The 15,159-nt window shown below is 42.1% G+C and overlaps 1 long non-coding RNA gene across 1 annotated transcript; it reads right to left on the minus strand.

The window, feature by feature from the left end:
• Positions 1–12,077: 12,077 nt before the first annotated feature.
• LOC129060075 (uncharacterized) lies at positions 12,078–14,339 on the minus strand. The gene is made up of 2 exons (XR_008526464.2): positions 14,130–14,339; positions 12,078–12,553 (listed from the first exon to the last, which is right to left on the minus strand). It is a non-coding gene; the product is annotated as an uncharacterized LOC129060075 (long non-coding RNA).
• Positions 14,340–15,159: the final 820 nt, after the last annotated feature.

The raw sequence follows: 15,159 nt of genomic DNA on the forward strand, positions 1-15,159 counted from the left end.
CTCCAGCATGGGTGACAGAGGAATGCTCCATCTCAAAAAAAAAAAAAAGAAAGAAAGAAAAGAAAATAATCTTGATGCTAATATGGAAATTAAAGAGGTTGTTTGATATTTGTCTTTAGACTATATTTCTTTAATTCAACTAGTACATGTCGAGGCTCTATTTTGTGCCAGGTGCTGTGTCAGAAGTTGGGGTTAGAGCTCAGAACAACATAGATCAAAGTCCCTGCCCTCTGTGAGCTTATGTTCAGATGGGAGGTACAGATGAGTAAAGGTTACTACTATATAATCAGAATAGGGATAACAGAGACCACAGGAGAGCACCAGATCTAGACGTGGAGGAAGAAGACAGGTTTCCTACAGAACTGACAGCTAGGCAGGACTGACAGATAAAGTCAGGCAAAAGTTGCAAAGGACAGTAGAGTAAGATGTGACTTCTTAAACTTGCTGAATAAAAAACCCAAATATAACAACTTATCTTTAAATTCATGATGATATATTGTATTTGGACACTCAGGCAATTCTACTACCTGAGTATATCTAGTTAGTATATTTTTTTCCCATGCTCCAAACAGTTTCACACCGCTTTCAAACTCTCCATCCCGTTTCTACCCAGTCCCAGCAGATAACTTTGACTTCTACACGAATGAGAAAAGAGAAGCCATCAACAGCCACACCTGCGTGCCTACTCTGTCTCTTGTTAGCATGGGTGAGCGTGCACAGCTGCAATCATGGACCGGCCCATCCATTTGGCCTCTGCAAGCCATTCCTCTGTATCCTCAGGGGCTTCATCTTGTGAATACTCTCTCTCTCCCCGACATCATCATTGTCTTCCTCTCTCCCAATTATTCCATCTCACTAACATGGTCTACAACTCCCAGCAGGAAAGACAATATTCCCTCATCAGTATGATTCCATTTTTTTTCTTTTTCCGTTTTCTTTGGCAGGGGGACAGAGTCATGCTCTGTCATACCAGGCTAATCAGTATTGGTACAATCAGGGCTCACTGCAGCCTCAGCCTCCTGGGCTCATGTGATCTTCCTACCTCAGTTTCCCAAGTAGCTGGGACTACAGGCACGTGCTCCCAAGCCCCACTAATTTTTGTACTTTCTGTAGAGACAAGGTTTCACCATGTTGCCCAGCCTGGTCTCAAACTCTTGGACCCAAGTGGACAATATCCCCTTATATACCCCATCATACCACCCCATTTATCTGCTCCTCAGCAAAACTGCTTAAGGGAATTCTGTGTGGCAGGTCCCCACTTCCCCAGGTTGCCTCCCCCCGCCCACTCCACATGAACTTTCATTGCCCCCACTCTGCCATGCCTGCCTCTTCAATGTCACCAGTGACCTCCACTTTGCCAAATCCTTAGTCACTTCTTGGGCCTCATTTTAGTTCACTTATTGGCAGCAGTCAACAGAGTTTACACCCCCCCTTTCTTGAACCATTTTTCTCTCTTGGCTTCAGGCATGACTCTCTTGGTTTTCCTGCTTCTCACTGATTCCCTCTGTTCGCTGCTCCTCCTCACTTTGGGCCTCAAGTGGCCCTTTCCTCCTTCTCTCTCCATCATTCTTCCTAAAGGATTTCATCAGTGCTGTGGCTTTAAATACCATCTCTTCACCCCTGAGCCCGCTCTGAAATTCTAGACTCCTGCAGCCTATTCCATGTTAACATCTTCCCATATAAGCATCTTAGATTAAGTATGAAAAAACCAGAACTCATAATCACTTAAATGCTTTTTTCTCATTAGCAGTAATTGGCCCTTGTATCTTAATTTTTTCATTTCTCAAGCCAAAAATTTATCATCCTTGGTTTCTCTCTTTACCTTATTACCCTCCTTACACTCAAATGCTCAGAAAGACCTGAATATTCTATCTGCAAAATGTATCTTAAATATGTCTGCTTTTTATATTACCTGTAATAATATTATTAGTAACGACACAATATTTATGAAGTGCTCACAATATGCTAGGGAAGAAGAAAGAGGGAGAGAGAAAAGAAGAAGAAGGGTGATGTCTGAGAGGTGAGTTTTGAGAAACTGAAAGAGAAACCTGGAGGAAAAAAAAAGATATGAGGCCGGAGAGAAAAGCAGTGTAAATAGAGCTTGAACTTTGTTCGTAGAGATATGGGGAGTTATGGAATGGTTTCGGCAGGGATTAAAATTACTTATTTATAGCTGATTCATATAAATAATTTTGTTCAAATCCCTTTTTCATGGACAGTATAAAATTAAACCTTAGGTTAGCAAGGCCAAATGCTGGCAGAGCCTGAATCTTGTACTCAGTTAATTGGATTGTACATAGTGCACTTCCTACTGCTTCTTAATTTCAAAAGAATGTGCTTTAATCCCAGAAAAATCTTATTGAAGACATATCTTTTGATCCAAAGTTCATAAGGGCTGTTTTCACGTTTTATAGTCCATGAAGTAGTTCAGGAAGAACTGATTACTTAAAACACTTTTCTCTTTTAAGAGCAGAATATTATCAACAAATAATTTATCTAAAACTTTCCTCATCATTTTCAAAAGCCAAATCTTCTATTGAATTTTTCATATGGAATAATCCTTGATTATATTTTGATATTTTGGTCATTAAGAAATTCTGCCAATATTTGTTCTTGAAGGTGTTCTTAGCTTAATTTTATATTTTCTTTTACTCTTTAATCTAGAATGCGTTTGTAGAGTCAATGATCCTCAGAAACACATTGGAAATTTGTTTAAAATGGAGATTCTTGACGTCACCCTCAGGGATTCCGATTTATGAGTCAGGTGTAGACCTAGGAATGTTTAACAAGCTTGCAGCTGATTCTAATGCAGGTGGTCTGAGAGGACCACACTAAAACACCCTGCCTTACTCCCCCCAACCCTGTGTTTTCTGTCTAAACACTCCCCAATAGCTTTCAATTCCTTTGGGGCCCATAATTTTTAATTAAAATGCCCATTTGTCTATAGAGTATTAGAAAAATATTAAGACCCTAACTATAAGTAGATTTTCTTAAATCCAGGGAATTATTATGTTCCAGATGTTGGTAGTAATAAAGGGTAACCTTGGCCTCTGGTCCATCTTTTGTTTGATTTTTATAATATATGGAGAAGCATAATTTTGTATATATCCAAACTTCTTTAGAAATATGGTTCAATTGCATATGATCTGTCATAAGGGAATTTATATCTCACGAAGTTAAGCGCATAAACAAAACAAGACCAAAAGAAAAAAACACACACACACATTTTCATTCAGAAATCCTTGGTTCTAAACCAGTCTCTAATCAACATGCTGAAAACCCTTGTTTCAAATCACTTTACTCCTCTGTGCTTTGGGATTTCTATTTAAATGGGGTAAGTATTTAATCCTATATATAGTTACAAAGCCCAGGGAGAACCTCTGATCAAAGACAAAATTGAAAGAAAGCTTTAGTAGCCCAGAGACATTGGAATACCAACGATATAATTGTGAGTTTTTCCTGCTAGAAAACATCCTCTGAAATGAACTTGTAAGTTAACAAATCACCCTTCGCCTATGTTTGGGGGCAGATGTTAGGCAGAGTCAGGATTTGTTTTCATTCGGTCAGTTTTCTAAAGAATACAAATCCATCCACCTATTCTTTAATGGTCCTAAATAGCTAACAATGGACAGACAACTCCCTTCCCTTCCTTGGTCAGTTTCCGAGTCAAGGCGCGCAGTGCTCAGTGTATGACCTGAAGCCTTCTGGAAAGTGGTCATTGGTTAGGGTACTCGCCAGTTTGGCCTTACTTTGAACATCCCAAATATATTTCCTTTCCCATTTCAAATATTACAAAATGAAAGACTTTAGGAACACATATTCTGGTTAAATACGGTGATTGAAAATACGAATGAATGACACTCCATCACAAAATTTCACTAAATGACAATGAATCAGCAAATAAGGGGCATAAATATACAAGTTAAAGAAAACAACAGGTAAGAGATTATTTGTCAAGAGCCTATAACTCATTTATTTATTCAAAAATATTTATTGAGCACCTCCTCTGCAAGCAGGACAGAATTCAAAACAATTAAATATGTATTACATATACAGCATATATGTTTACATATAAACAATATATAACATATATATAAAGTTACTGGCAGAGTAATATTTTCTTGGATAGTCACAGATGTATTAAGAAACAGGCTTGTTTCAAATTTGCTTTTTTAACAACTATATTTCTTTAACATATTCTTTTTCATCTTTTACCATTTCTGACATCAGACTGTGTCTTTAACATGGTCTGATTTTTCTTTTGTTGAAAATGTATTAAACCCATAGAGTCTTATAATTGATGATACCATAAAATAAAGGAAAAGCTTGGAAATTAACCAGCAGAAATTTCAGAAAGGACCCCTCAGGTTTCTTTCTTTTTTTTTTTTTCTTCTGAGACAAAATCTCACTCTCTCACCCAGGCTGGAGTGTGCAGTGGTGAGATCTCACCTAACTTTCATTAGTAATGAAACCAGCAGGTGTTTTGCTCCCCAAAAACTTTGTCCACTGTCTCCAGACACTCAGAGCCACATGCTTAACTGTGGCTCATGGGTTAATGCATGTCTGAACTTTTTCAGGGTGGAAACTCCCTTTTTTCTTTAGTGTCTAACCCAATGCCCAACATGACATAAGTGCTCAGTAAATATTCAGACAATCCACGTATGAATGTGGTTGAGCATCTGTGAGTGGTCTCACCTCCACCCTACATGTGTTTCTATGGTCAACCACTTCATCTCTGTGGGCCTCTGCTTGCTCAGCTATAAATTAATTGGGATCAGCTCAGCCATGGATTCCCTCCAATTCTAATTATCTCTGAGTAAATGAAGTCATGAAGATATGGGAAACTGAGGCAGGAGAATAGGGTCTAGAGGCAGGGAACCTAGGGCTGATTCACAATTAATTCCTAGAACTAAATCAAAAGGAAAACCCCCAACTTGCCATGCCTAACTATCAAAAGGACCAGAGGCTACTCCCTTTACAACCCCCCAACTTTTTCCGCATGGCAGATGAAATATTGAAAGTACCTCTGATTGGTCCCCTCCTGCAACCAATCAGGTTGATCATGGGTCAAGTCTTCATTTGCATAGGAGTATAACTTTGTAACTTCACTTCAGCCTCTAATTTATCCCCTCCCACAACCAATCAGACTGATCATAGGCCACCACTTCATTTACATAGGGTGTACACCAAGTAACCAATGGGAAACCTCTAGAGGGTATTTAAGTCCCAGAAAATTGTGTAACTGGGCTCCTGAGCCACTTGCTCAGGTCTGCTCCCACCCTGTGGAGTATGCTTTCATTTTCAATAAATGTCTGCCTGTGTTGCTTCATTCTTTCCTTGCTTTATTTGCACATTTTGTCCAATTCTTTGTCCAAGACACCAAGAACCTGGACACCCTCCACCGGTAACAAAACTACAGTGATTTTAGAGGTTTGTTTGAAGTGTATATTGCTCATGAAGGTAATGCCTTTGATAACATTTGCTAAACACCAAGTAAAGGAAGGGAGGCGTTTCCACACTTTGGGTCTCCTCCCATCTCTATCACCAAGCCTCAAAATTTCTGCTTAAATGGGAGTCGAAGGAACCCAACAATAATCAGTTGTGTCATTTAAAGGCTGTGCAACATCAGGAAGCTTTCTGTATGTCTTACAGCTAGTTCATATCACAAGCCAGCTGTTTCATCATGCAAAAGTCTAAAACAACTTACATCTACTTTCCAACATTCTTACGGAAAAACCAATACTGTTGAACAGAGGTGGGCAAATTATAGCTCCTGGCCAAATCTGGCCCACTTCCTGTTTTAATAAATGCAGTTTTATTGGAACACAGCCACACCCTTTTATTTCCCATATTATCTATGGTTAGTTTTCTGCTGCAATGGTGGAGTGAAATAGTTGCAACAGAGACCATGTGACCTCCAAAACCTGAAATATTTACTATCTGGCCCTTTACAGAAAAAAAGTTTGTGACCCCAGCCCTAGAAGAAATATCAATAGCACAAAAATCACAATAGCAGTATTAGTGGTGAAGATAATGGATTCTGCTTCAGTTAAACAGTGTAATTGAGCTTATGATTTTTCTTTTCTTTCTTTCTTTTTTTTTTTTTTTTTGAGATGGAGTTTTGCTCTTGTTGCCCAGGCTGGAGTGCAATGGCGTGATCTTGGCTTACCGCAACCTCCACCTCCTGGGTTCAAGCGATTCCTGCCTCAGCCCCCTGAGTAGCTGGGATTACAGGCATGCTCCACCATGCCCAGCTAATTTTGGATTTTTTGTAGAGATGGGGTTTCTCCATGTTGGTCAGGCTAGTCTTGAACTCCCGATCTCAGGTAATCCGCCCGCCTCAGCCTCCCAAAGTGCTGGGATTACAGGCGTGAGCTACCACACCCAGCCGTGATTTTTCTATTACCTAGGTCCTTTTGTTGGCTACACACCATGACTGCTTCTCTTTGGGAGTTGAGAACATCTGGTAGGTTAAATTGCCAATATTTGACTGATTTGACCTACAATATGTGGTCAACTTCATGTGACTCAACCTAATACTTTGGCTTCCTTCAGTGTGTTCAAATTCCCCGCTCCCTTTGTAGTCTTCCAGCTACCTCAGTGATTCTTAATCTTAGCTGTGTATTAGAATCACCTGAAGAACTTGAAAAAAAAATTAATGCCCAGGCCACACCAGGACCAAGTGAAGCAGAATCTCAAGGGGGAGAAACCCAGCCCTTGGTAATTTTGGAAAGCACCCCAGGTGATTCTGAAGTGCAGTAAGGCTTGAGAACTATGGAACTACCAAGGGCTTTTGGCAATACGCATGTGCTGGGTGCTATAGACTCCTTCCAACTGCAGAAAAGAATGTGGACAATTGTAATAAATAATTGGGGCAAGCCTGCATAGTGGTTCTCAAACATCAGCATGCATCCAGTCACCTGGTGGGCTTGTGAAAACACAGATTTTTGGTGCCAACCCCTCAGTTTCTGATTCTGTAGGTCTAGGTTGAGGCCTGAGCATTTGTAATTCTAACAAATTCCCGGATGACGTTGATACCATTGGTCCAGGACCCACACTTTGAGAACCACTGTACCATTACCATCTTCCATGGGCCTAGTGCCTAGCTCATAGTAAGTCCTTTGTTTGTGTTTGCTGAACAGATAATGGAATTCTGGCAGAGTCTATGCTGGTGATTCGTCTGTGTTAGGTGCTAGGATATAGCAGTTAACAAGACAAACAGTATCTGTCCTCATGGAGCATACACTCTAGAGAGAAATACATGACCTCAAGAGTGGGTATGAATACTACAAAAGGGAAGTATGGAACACTGTAGTGGCCCATAGAAATCACTGAGCCCAGGGCTTCCTAGCCTTCTGAAAATCCCTCTTTTAAATAGCATTTTGCCAAGGTCTATCATCACTAGGTCAACTGGAAAACAGGGAGAGAATGCTCACTTGGAAAGATTGATGAGTTGTGTGGGTGCAGGAAGACAGAGAGAGAGAGAGAGAGCACGTGCACTGCTTGATAGATAAAAAGAAGAGTAAAAAGTGAGCTTCACCAGGAGTCAGATTTAGGTTCCTACTTTGTTCTTATTGCCACTGGCTATAAACATAGGCCTATTTAATCAATTATGAAATTAGATTGCCTCTAATATATCTACAGTCCTCATAATTCCCAAGAGGAAGGCTGTGGAGGTGTGAGTGAAGGTTATATAGCTCTTTCCTCTGCCCACCTCACACACATACAGTGTCCAGAGTGCTAGCTCACCTTAGAATTAGAGGTCTCTACTTCCAGTTATTTGAGCTAGTTAAGATTGCAGAGACCCAAGACACATTCAGACTCAGGTGGTCTCAGCTAATGGGGCCTTTCTGTAAGGACACAAAGAGAAGTATGGGAGAAACAAAAAGGGTTTCAGCAGCAGCAATATTCAGGCCTTGAGGCCGGGCGCAGTGGCTCATGCCTGTAATCCCAGCACTTTGGGAGGCCAAGGCAGGTGGATCACAAGGTCAGGAGCTTGATTCCAGCCTGGTGAAACCCCGTCTCTACTAAAAATACACAAATTAGCTGGGCGTGGTGGCACGCACCTGTCATCCCAGCTACTCAGGAGGCTGAGGCAGGAGAATTGCTTGAATCCAGGAGGCGGAGGTTGCAGTGAGCCGAGATTGCACCACTGCACTCCAGCCTGAGCTACAGGGAGAGACTCTGTCTCAATAAAAAATACAACATAAAAAACAATATTCAGGCCTTGAGCTGGTAGGTTGGTTAGCTGGAATACTGCAGTGATTCTGATGGCACAATTTCCCCTTTAGTCTTCATTTCTGTGGCTCAGTTGCTGTTCCCTCTGCCCACGCAGGTCTGCAGGCCCACTAAGAGCGCCCCCTGTCTCTCAAAATGGTTACAGCCTCATATTATCTTCATAGCCAATGAGGTGACAGGATTGTTTTTGATCTGGACTTAATTTTTGAATTTTGTTTTTTTCTTGAGATGGAGTCTCACTCTGTCACCCAGGCTGGAGTGCAGTGGCGTGATCTCGGCTCACTGCAACCTCTGCCTCTCAGGTTCAAGCGATTCTCCTGCCTCAGCCTCCCGAGTAGCTGGGATTACAGGCATGTGCCACCACACCCGGCTAATTTTTGATTTTTAGTAGAGACGGGGTTTCACCATGCTGGCCAGGTTGGTCTTGAACTCCTGACCTCAGGTGATCCGCCCACCTCATCCTCCCAAAGTGCTCGGATTACAGGCATGAGCCACCAAGCCCAGCCGAATTTTTTTTTCTTTTTTCTTTCTTTTACAAACTAGTATCAGAGGCCCTCATTTTTTTTTTAAGCTAAAGTCTCAGTAATCTTGTCCACAGGGAGATTCATGAATAAAGTACTACACCAATAATAGATTTTGGTGGAGTAGAATTTTTCCTGACTGACTACTGCAAGACAATTGAGTAAGTTTCTCCACAATTCCCTCCTTCCATCCTCTTCCCATTCCTCTGGTTGTTTTCCTCTGAGTGCTCTCTTGGTAGGCATTAACATTTTTTAAACATCTTCTTATCTCCAAGCAGGATGGTGGTGGTTTTAGCAGGGAGAGGAGGAGTTGCAGGACTACACTCACTGGAGAAGCTCCCAGCAACCACAATCAGGCAGCCAGAGAACTCACCCCACCCCATCTACAAAAACAACCAGTACATATTGAAATTTGTGGAGCTCCCTAAGTCACAAGTCTCAAATCTATTTATAATACTGATTATGGGGTCCCTTTGGTTCAATTATTATTTAAGAGAGTAGTCTGGGACATGAAGTAGCATGTGCTTGGGACATAAAATCAATTATAGGGCTATGTGGGCCTTATTCTAGTTGAAAACAGTTGTGGAGTTATTTCCAGGGCCCCACTTCCAGAACTCTGCCAGAACTCCAGTTCTGTAGCACATGCTGACTGCTCTTCCTCCTAACTTCTATAATAGCTGAATCATTCTTCTGGAGTTGCCTTACCTCTTCTCTCCACCACTATATGTGTTTTTTAGTTTTCTCTACTCAGTGGATTTCACCCTCTGTCCCAGATAACTAATCCCTTTGGCAGAGCCGTGAGATAATCTTCTACCCTTCTACAGCTCCCCAGTCCATGATTTTCTTTCCTTATCTTTTATCTTTGTTTGTATCACTATAGAGAAGGAAGCCCCGGGAGTTTAAAAAAAAAAAAAGAAAGAAAATAAAGACGGACCCAAAATATGACTCAAAATTAGAGCTTCAATGAAGGAACACTCTCTGGGCCACCGGGCAGGAGTTGCATTCTTGCCAACCCTTCCTATGAGCAGGCAGGCAATGCCACCATTCAGACTATGTAAGTCATTTTGAAACTGATTGCAGTTGGCGCTTTTATTGGTGTCCTTCCTTTGAAGTTGACTTACAGATCATTGGTGGTTTTGTCTGCAGAACCTGGTGCCAAGGTGAAGTGACAAACCTTTGCTCACAAAGCAATATTCTTAACAGTCTTTTGTCCTGGGCTACCTACCTATCCAATTAAAGGTGAATACAGATAGGTTGGTGGATGGATAGGGATGGCTAGATGGTTTGATGCTATGCTAGAGCAAGTAGTGTAAGATGTCAATTGCAGATCTAGGCCTAAGTATATGGGTGTTTGCTTTAAAAATCTTTTGACACAGTAGCGGTGGCTCATGCTTGTAATCCCAGCACATTGAGAGGCCGAGGCGGGCAGATCACTTGAGGTCAGGAGTTCAAGACCAGCCTGGCCAACACTGGCAAAACCCCATCTCTGCTAAAAATATAAAAATTAGCCGGGTGTGGTGGTGTGCACCTGTATTCCCAGCTACTCCGGAGGCTGAGGCAGGAGAATCACATGAACCTGGGAGGCGGAGGTTGCAGTGAGCCGGGATCTCACCACTGCACTCCAGACTGGGCGACAGAGCAAGACTCTGACAAAAAAAAGAAAAAACTTTTGATTTTTCTGGACTTTTAAAATATTCGTAATAAAATGTTGATAGGAAGGGTGAACGCCATGCAATGGTAAGGTTAGTGGTACATTATAAACATTTGAAAGTTGAGCATACAAGTAAGACTGGAGAGATATTTTGGGATTTTTTGTGGGGTTTTGTGTGTGTGTGTGTGTGCGTGTGTATGTGTTTGTTTTTTTTGGAGGCACGGTCTGGCTCTGTTGCCCAGGCTGGAGCATAGTGGCACTATCATGGCTCACTGCAACCTCTGCCTCCCAGGCTCAAGCTGTCCTCCTACCTCAGCCTCCTGAATAGCTGGGACTGCAGGCATGCGACACCACATGGGGCTAATTTTTGTATTTTTTGTAGAGACAGGGTTTCGCCATGTTGCCCAAGCTGCTGTCGAACTCCTGGTCTCAAGTGATCCACCTGCCTCCGCCTCCCAAAGTGCTGGGATCACAGATGTGAGCAACTGGACTTGACCTTTTTAAAAAATTTAATGGCTTATAGTTATAAGTTAACGATTTCTTTACTCCATATTTTCCAAATTAAAGACAGATGTTAGACCGGGTATGAAGGCTCATGCCTGTAATCCCAGCACTTTGGGAGGACAAGGTGGGTGGATCACCTGAGGTCAGGTGTTCGAGACTAGCCTGGACAACATGGTAAAACCCCATCTCTACTAAAAACACAAAATTAGCTAGGTGTGGTGGCGCGTGCCTGTAATCCAGGCTACTCAGGAGGCTGAGGCAGGAGAATCACTTGAACCAGGGAGGCAGAGGTTGCAGTGAGCTGAGATCGCACCATTGCCCTCCAGCCTGGGCAACAAGAATGAAACTCCGTCTCTGGAAAAAAAAAAAAATGTGCAAGAAGAGAAATGATCAACATTTTGAAGGCCTTAAAGGAAATATACTATCTGATGCCAAACCACTGATCATTTACTAACATGTGGAAAAAGGATGAGTTTTGGTGTCAGATGGTAATAAGAACATGCCCTGCCTCTTCCATTATGGGAAGTGACTTCATCTCTCTGAGCCTCAGTTTTTTTCATGTATCATGTGTGTTTTGTGGGGGAGAATTTGGGGGATAATACCTACATCTTAAAGTCATAAGGTTTAAATGTTCTGTAAGAGATAAAGTAAAAAAGATAAAGTACCCTGTAAATATTACTTAAGAAAAGAAATCAAGTAAAATAATTTTTAACATAAAAAGACTTTTTTGTTATCCAAACGTTTCAGACACGACCCCCAAAATTTGGTCAATGCTGTATGAATGGCACCACTAGAGCATTTTGAAAGATCAGAGGTCCTGAAGACCCTCAATTAAATTCTCCTTTAAGTCTGAAGCTCCTAAAATGTATCATACATTTAATGGTTTTTTTCCACTCTTAGGAAAAAGATGGAAACAAAATATTGTGGCTTTTAACTGGAGTTCTTCAATAAATTACACAAAATCTGAGTGTGACTTTCACAGAAAGATACTTTGCCTGTTACTGAAACATATGGAGTCTATCATGCTTGTGAAGTTTCTGTGAGAAACCTTTGTCCCAGACTACTGTTTAATGTTGCTCCCAAGAACAGGGTGGGACTTATCAGTTTGACCTGACTCCGAAGAGAAATGGAACTATGATCATATTAGCAAAGCAACCCAAAACTTAGTGTCTTAAAATAACAGTCATAAATTCCTTCTGGTGAATCTCCACTTCTGCTGACCTCAGATGCCTTCCCTCAAGCAACTGCCATCCGCTCTGCCTCTGGATTGGGCTGGATGAGGAGCCTGGGCTGTTCACAAGGCGGCTCAGCAGAGTTTGAAAGGAGCAGGTGGAAGCATGCATTGTCTCTAGAGATGAGCGCTCAGCACAGACAGTCACTTCTTTTGCAGTCTCTTGGTCTAAGCAGGCCACAGGATCAGCTGAGAGTCAAGCGGAGTGGACACAGAGTCCACCACTGCAGAGGGAGCTGAATAATTGCAGCCACTTTTGCAAACAATCCATCAAAGCGAGCACCACAGCAATCCTCTGCACCCTGAAAGGTGCCACCAGAAGGGTCAGCATGTCTTCCCCTTTAAAGCATAAGTGCAGTTGTTGAAACAGAATCCAGTTTCAAGATTGCTCATCAAAAGATGAGAAACCTGAAACAAGGAAATCTTGTGAGCAGGTGGAAGGCTAGTAAGATAACATCTGAACATTCTATAATATTACTTTGGATGGAGAACAAAATAGCAATAGATAATCTGTTCACTAGTCTCTGAGTCTCCTGTCGTCATGAAATTGATGACATCATGATGTCATGATTTATTTTTTAAATATTCAAAATTAGGTCTAACTCAGAAAACAGAGATATTCCTGTGTTGGACATCAAAGGGCCTTTTATATTCTGCAGTACATTCGTGTGCATATTCTAGAGAAACCTTGAGAAACAGCTTTTCCCTAGCTGAGATGTGTAAGTCCTGAGTGCCTAGTCTGCAGGCTTCTCCTCATGAGCAGGAAGCCCATGGAATCTTCTGGACTCCTGAGCTAGAAATAATCCTTCTCCCCTCTCACCTCAAAGAACAGTTTATGAATATTTTCATCTCTCTTTACCCTTTATACACATACTTCATCTTCCTCACAAGATTTATTTATTTATTTATTTATTTTTTGAGACAGGGTCTCACTCCATCACCCAGGCTAGAGTGCAGTGGTGCGATCACGGCTCACTGCAGCCTGAAACTCCTGGCATCAAGTGATCCTCCTACCTCAGCCTCCCAAATTGCTGGGATTATAGGAATGAGCCACCATGTCTAGCTTCTCACAAGATTTTTATGTCAGACCTCTTTTTTTGTGTTCATCTTGGTGTCTCCCATAGCACTTAATACAGTGCCTCCTAGATACTGGGAGCAGAGCAGGGCTGTTATTTAGCTGTGTGTGTCACTCATAGTTGGTGTTCATTCTGATTGCTTAGTAGCCATACCATATCACTGGTAAATAAACACACACACGCATGCATGCACGCATGCACACACACACAGGGAGAGGGAGAGATTCATTTGACTAATAAAGAATCTGTGGACATTGAATCTATTATTATACGGGATTATATACTCCAAAATGCCCTCCTAGTCCAATATAACTAGCTCCTGTATACATTTCAACAAACACACTTTTAAAAAGAATTTTTAGCCTCGCAAAAATGTAGGAGGAATCTCTAAACCTCCCACCCAAGGAAGACAAAGAATAAGAGGACAGAGAGGCCTAGCAGACAAAATCCAAGCCATATGCAGCAAGTAACCCCAAAAGCGGAAGCCACCCTGGGAGAACATTCTCTTACTAGCTCTGGAACATGGAGACCTCCATATTCATCCGGGACCCCTAGAGGGGACTAAAGTGCTTCCAGGTTGGTAGCTGTGGTGGGCAGAATTCTAAAGATGACCCCTTCATGCAGAGTCCTGTGCCCTACTTATGCAAATGCTAAGCTAGGCACAGCTATGAAAGAGTTTTGCAGTTGTCACTAAACTCCCCAGTCAGCCACCCTGCATGAAGATACTGGTGGGCCTAGCCCAGCAGGCAAGCCCTTTAAAGAAAATAATTTTCTCTAGAAAGTAATAGAAGAGGAAGTCAGAGAAATTCAAAGCGTGAGGGGATTCACACCTATTACTGGCTTTGAGGATATAGGGGTCCTCATGCAAGGAACGGAGAGAAGCCCCTAGAGCTGAGAGTCACTCCCACCTGACAGCCAGCAAGGAAGGGAGTCCTCTGTCCTCACCAACCACAGGATCTGAATTCTGTCAACAGCCTGAAGGAGCTTGAAAGCTGATTCTTCTTCCCCAGGACGTCCAGATAAGCGCTCCATCCAGCATCTGCCTCCATTTCGGCCCTGTGAGACCCTAAGAAACCAGCCCTCTCCTCCTAGCCTGTGGACCACATCCCTGTGAGCTCATAAAGGAGGGTTGTTTTAAGTGGCTAAGTTTGTGGTAATATGTTATGTAGCAACATGTGTGACTAGGAAGTTTAAAGGTGTGAAGTTTAAAGGGGAAAGGGAATACAAGCCGCCTACTCCTGATAACTGGTTAAAAGGAAAACTGTCACCAAATAAAATCAAGTCTCAGTGAAGAGAAAGAGATCAGGCAGCACTGAAGTTTGACATGTGCCTGTCAAAATGAGAAGATGATAGGATGACCAGAAAGATGCTCACAAACACAGTTATCAAATATCAAGTTCTCCTTCTGTCCTTCCTTCCTTTCTTCCTTCCTTCCTTTTCTTCTTTCTTTCCTTCCTTTTCTTCTTTCTTTCCTTCATTTTCTTCTTTCTTTCCTTCCTTTTTTCTCCCTCTTTCTTCCTTCCTCTTTCTTTTTCTGTCACAGGATAGAAGATTACATTCATAAAGCTACATGAAAAGCACATATCTCTGCTTTTCATAAAGCGGAAAATACCAGTCAGATGGAGGTAGATCTTCCTACTTCCCAAAAAGTTTCCCAAAGGGATATATAGCTGTAACTGTACGTTCCTACCATCTTAGAATGAAGATTCTGCCAGGCATGAAAAACTCCTTTGTCCCCTCCTGCCTGATGCTGATGGAAACCCTGCCTTCCCGCCTCTCCTAACACCTTCCTGTTTGCTCTAGATGCAGCGAGATGAAGGCAAATGTCCAAAGAGCACCGTGAGCAGGCTTAGCTTCAGGCTGGTCTGAAGCCCCAACCCATGGCTGGTTTTGTTTCGTTTTGTTTTGAGACAGGGTCTTACTCTGTTGCCCAGGCTG

This window comes from Pongo abelii, chromosome 5 (genome assembly GCF_028885655.2).
Source record: "Pongo abelii isolate AG06213 chromosome 5, NHGRI_mPonAbe1-v2.0_pri, whole genome shotgun sequence".
NCBI classification, from domain to species: Eukaryota; Metazoa; Chordata; class Mammalia; order Primates; family Hominidae; genus Pongo; species Pongo abelii.